Source organism: Belonocnema kinseyi, chromosome 2, assembly GCF_010883055.1.
Source record: "Belonocnema kinseyi isolate 2016_QV_RU_SX_M_011 chromosome 2, B_treatae_v1, whole genome shotgun sequence".
NCBI lineage: Eukaryota > Metazoa > Arthropoda > Insecta > Hymenoptera > Cynipidae > Belonocnema > Belonocnema kinseyi.
Window position 1 is genome coordinate 101,803,158 of NC_046658.1, and position 6,033 is coordinate 101,809,190.

The following is a 6,033-nucleotide window of genomic DNA, read 5'->3' on the forward strand; positions in this document are numbered from 1 at the left end:
TATCATAAATAAGTAAAAAAATTTTTTTTATAACTTTTTTTAATTGTGCAAACTATTTTCTGAACAGTTTTTCGTATATTGTTGTAAGCAAGAAAAATACGAAAATTCGATTTTAGAAAAAAAGTTCTCCAGGCCACAAATCGACTTTTAGTATTTTCAGAAAAACAGCATTACTTCGTGAAGAATTTTTTTTTACTAATCGCAAAAATACGTATCACCTAAATTCGTTGAAAAAACAATATATTTTGTCCCCTAAGAACTTGTGCGAAATTTGGTCTTCTATTTGTTTTGTATTATTTTTTGTTAAAAACTGATTTTAATTATTTGAAAAATTATATGATTTTTCGAAGATTCGCCCTTTTTGGTTAAATTCAACGGTTATTTATTTTTAATATTTTTGATTGAAATATCAACTATAATATTTTACTTTTTTGAAGCTTCATTTCTGTGGTTTCAAATCAGTTCATTTCGCTAAAAATTGATTAAATAGAAATTTAACAGCCAATTTTTTGTTTCAAATTCGTCTTTTTTTAGTTGAAAAATTACTTATTTAGATAAAAATTAATTCCTTTTAGTTGAAAATTAATCTTATCGCTTCACAATTAATCTTTTTGATTGAAAAATCATATTTCAGTTGAAAATGTAACTAGTTCATAAACATTCTTTTTTCTTTTCTTGAAAATTGATCATTTTATTATAGTTTAAAAATCCACTATGTTTTTAAAAATGGACTTTTTAAAAAAATATTCTTTTAAAAACTTAACTGATTTCTTAAAAATTCAACTACTTTATTCAAAAAAATTTTGAATTAAAAATTAATTTTTTTAAGTTGAAAATTCAACTTTTTGGTAGAAAATTAATCTTCTTGTTTGAAAATTCATGTTTTTGGTTGAAAATTTAATAATTTTGTTCAAACCTCCTTTTGTGGTTAAAATTATTTTTCGAACTGAAAATTGAACTATTTAATCTTTATTTACAAATTTTTTAAATTGAAAATTCATTTCTTCTGATTAAAGTTTAACTGCTTAATTTATGATATAATTTATCTTTGTTCCAAATTAATATTTGAATTGAAAAATGAAGAATTTCATTTTAAATTCGTCTTTTTCGAATATCAACTATTGAATTTTGTATTAAAAATTTATCTTTTTTGGTTCAATAAGATAAGGCAAACGTCCCAGTAATTGCGCAATTGTTTTTTAAATTTAATTTGAATGAATTTAATTTCTATTTGCTGTTATAAAATGCTTACAAAGGTGGGCTTCGTCATTTAACATCACTTTTATATTAATTTGATAAGTAATTTTTTTGGTTAAATATTTAGTACTTTAATTGAAAATTCAACTATTTTATTGAAAATGTAGCCCTATTGGATTAAAAAATAATATTTAAATAGAAAAATTAATTGTTCCATTATTGGTTGAGATTTCTTTCTTCTTTAGTTGAAAATTCGTTTTTTTAAATTGAAAATTTTCCTTTTTTTGTTATAACTTTAAATATTTAGATGAAAATGCATGTATTTTTTTGAAAATTCCCCTTTCTAGTTGAAAATTAATCTTCTTGTTTGAAAGTTGATAATTTTGGTTGAAAACTGAACTATTTCATTTTTGGGTCAACATCTATCTTTATTAGATAAAAATTCTACTATTTGGCGGAAAAAAATAGAGAATGTTATCTTAACACGTACTTTGAATTTTTTTCTGCATACAATAATTTTATGTGTGTAAAATACAGAACAACGCAAGAAAAAGTGATTTAAACAATTTTATTTTGTTTAGACATTTTTTCATTCTATAAATCGCGAAATGTTTTTATAATCTGAAATTAATTTAATAATTATTTCTAAAATAAGCATTTAATGTTCATAATAACCTGAAGGTCGTCTTTCTTACGCAATTTAAAAGTTTTTTTTTTAAACAATCAGCATTAAACTTTTCAGTCAACTCTTGTTTGCGATTTGTTAATTTTTTACAGAGCCTAAACAAAAAAAGAGAAAATTTTTTTTTCACACCAGCTGCTAAAGTTATTCATAACAGTCATAATTCGTTACGGAAAATTAGCATAAATTAATATTTACTTTTCTGATAAACGGTTTTATAATTGAATTCTGAATAAATGAGTTTTGCTCGTAAATAAATCAATTTTTCTAACCAAAAGTGATTGACTATTTTATTCAAAGCCCTTACGTATTTCGAGCTTTATCAAACGTAAATATTACATATTTTTAAGAACAATTACTTATTATTATTGGAATGATATATTTTGCCATTATTAAACAACAAAATTGATTATAAAAGAAATATACGTAATTGTTATAAACATTTTTTCGAACAAAAACTTATATTCATTATTTTTATATACAAAAGTTAGATTTTTCTGGTAAGCTTAATTATGATATAGAACTAAGTTGATCAAGAATTTAAAGAACTAATAGAATAATTCAAATGTATTTTATATCGATCATAATAAATATCAATTAATAATGCACTTTGCTGGTCTTTATTCCATATAAAAATTATGTGCATTTAGATTATGTCTACAAAATTATTTATTACAAACAGGTACATCAATTACTAATCAATTTAGTTCATTCAATATCACAATTAAATTGATCACAAAAATTATTAAAAAAAAGAGAACTGTTACTTTATGGTCAGATGATGTTAGTAAAAAATAACGTCTCTTTTATATGTAAAAATGATACATTTGAGTTTTTGTTAATTATTCTTATAATTATTTTTATAATAATTATTTTTTTTACAAGTAAAGAACGGGTTGGGACATTTCTTCAACAAAATTATTGCTAACAATCTATATCATTTTTGGTTATAAAAATCAATTGAGCTATGAAAAAAATCCATTTATAGAGACATTGTATATGAAAATGCAAAAGAAAACAGTAAATGAGAGCTTGCGCTAATTTTTCGTTATAAATTATGACTCTTATAAAAAATCCTTGACATTAGCTTAAAACAAAAATCTGTTCTTTTAGAAAAAAAAAAGAATTTATTTATAAAATCGCAAATCGCAAAACATATTCCATTAAAAATGTAATTCTGTGCAGTAAATTTTTGTTCCGGTCCACTGTGCATCGCCACTTTTTCATAGTAATAAATTTTGGAAATTCGAAATAAAAAAATATGAAAATGAAGCAAAATAAAAAACAAAGAATATTTAACTATTGCAAAAATAATTGTCTAGTTTCTTGTCTTACTCCTGAGTTACTAATTCATATTTTCGAGTAATGTCAAAATGTGGTACAAGGATATTTCGTGTATAACATAAGAGGCTATAAATTGATTAAAAATGACAGCTGGCAGAACTGGAATACGAGAAAAATATATGGTAGCAGCACACCCTAGAATGATTGTAAGATCTACGCTTTTGTTACCTTTCTTGATATTTTTACCACACCTATCATTACATTGAGCAATATCAGATTACAGGTTTTCGCAATCAGAAATGTTGGGACTGGCTTCTGTTAAATCCAGAACACGCACATTAATTTTATTCATGTCTACTGTGTCAAAAGTCACTCTTTCGAAAATCAAATGATGCAACGTATTACGGCACTCATTGTTCTAACAATGAGCATTTGACTTGTACTTTTGAAAATATAAACTGGATCGTTAACTGGATTCAAATGAAATAAATATACATTGTATATGAAATTATTATTAAACCTACTCTGATAGACAAACAAATTACAAGGAAGTACAACATTTCTGTAACTGTAATTTTTTGTTACAACATGTACTGTTTCGTAAACAATGTAAAAAATGTAACAAAATAATACAATTAAATATAAGTAGCTAATTTTTTCTTGCATTTTTGTATAGTAAAGTAAAAAAAACAATACAATATAAGTTTTTATAATTCCAAAATTTGTATAACGTTTTAGTAATATATATTTTTTCACTTTGTTTCAAAAATTTAGAAGTATTACCGAAAGCTATAGGATTTTCAACTTTTTAATTTGTCTGTTGGACGTCATAAAGAAATTCAAATTTACGTAAGTTAATGTAGAAAATTACAAATTTTGTAGGATATATAATCTTTAAGTTTCCATAAGAAACTGCAATTTAAAAAAATCTCACTTCTACCAAAAACTTTTATTATTATAATGAATCACAGATCAAGCAGCAATTTCAGATACGAGAGTTTATTTATTTAAATTTTTACGTAGCACATTTATCACACGTTATTTAAAATCAATGACGTTATTTATTTTTTTAAAATAATTTTATATTAATTAACTCAGAGAGGGAAAATTCTAATAGAAAAAACTTTATTTAAATGTGCGTATGAGTTTATTTTTTGAAAACATTAGCATTCAGTGATACGTTCATTACTGTTGCATTAATAATACAGCCTCACAAAAAAAGTGTGCGGATCTAGTAACAAGACACACGTATTCCTATGGATTTTGGGGCGCTGAATTCAAATTCGGTATCAAAAATGCACCGAGGCAAATAAATTTCAAAATAATGCCAGTGATGCAAATTTTCACTTCAAAAACATGTCGACAACTGTGAAGGATCAACCCTTGCCTGATATCAATTTATTTAACATAACTTTACCCAACAGAACCGGACCTCGCCTAACCTGAATTAACAGAAATTTATTGAACTACACGTAAAGCTCTGGAAGCATATTTTCCCCGTAGCAAATGTGTGCTACATCGAATGGGTCAACTCGAGCCTAACCTAGAAATAAAGCTAACCTAGCCGAACCTAACCTCACGAAACACAATTAAACTGATTGTGTTGTCCCGTTGTGTTTGCGGTACCGTTTGAATCAGCTTGGACTTAACCTGCAAAGAGGTCAAACCTATCTAAACCTAAAAAATCCTGACCTAACCTAATCGATTACGCTGGCAACCCTGTTCTTGCGTACTTTCATATTTTGATATTAATAGCAGTAAATGTCTGGAGTTCCGTCATCGCTGGTTGCTATCATTATTCGCCTGTGTCTGTAATCAGGGCAGCTCCATGTGGTGACGGTAGGCAACGGATCCACATTGGGTGAATCCCTGGGTAAACGGCTTTGATGCCGTCATGGCACACACTGAGAACCGTACGCATACATAGCTACACGTGTGGTTGAATTTCATTCGGTTAAGTTAGATCAGGTTTTGTTAGGTTTTTTAGGTTTTATAGGTTAAACCTCTTTTATAGGTTAAACCTCTATGTAGGTTAAGCCAAAGCTGAATGAAACGGTACCGCAAACACAACGGGACAACACAATGAGTTTAATTGTGTTACGTGAAGTTCGGTTAGGTTAGGTTTTCTTAGGTTAGGATAGGTTTGACCTCTTTGCAGGTTAAGCCCAAGCTGATTCAAACGGTACCGCAAACACAACGGGACAACACAATCAGTTTAATTGTGTTTCGTGAGGTTAGGTTACGTTAGGCTAGATTAGATTTACTTCTAGGTTAGGCTTGAGTTGACCCATTCGATGTAGCACACATTTGCTACTGGGAAAATATGCTTCCAGAGCTTTACGTGTAGTTCAATAAATTTCTATTATTTCAGGCTAGGTGAGGTCAGGTTCTGTTGGGAAAGTTATGTTAAATAGGTTGATATCAGGGAAGGGTTGATCCTTCACAGTTGTCGACATGTTTTTGAAGTGAAAATTTGCATTACTGGCATTATTTTGAAATTTATTTGTCTCAGTGCATGATTTTTCGTCATTTTTTGAGGTTATGGCTCAACCATGACGTGATGGGTGATTTTTGATACCGAATTTGAATTCAGCGCCCCAAAGTCCATAGGAATACGTGTGTCTTGTTACCAGATCCGCACACTTTTTTTTTGTGTGGCTGTGTAATAAAAGCGATGGATTTGATTAAATTATATCAATTGCTAGAAACGCACCTGTTTAGTCTTAACACCTAAAATTATTTATTTTATATTGTTGTCTATTTAAATAATTTAAACTCTTCTTTGCTGTGAAACTATATTACTCTTTTAATCTTCTCTTCTAGAATTTTGGCACGTTTCGACACTTTCTAGTTTTCTTTTGTAGACCCTG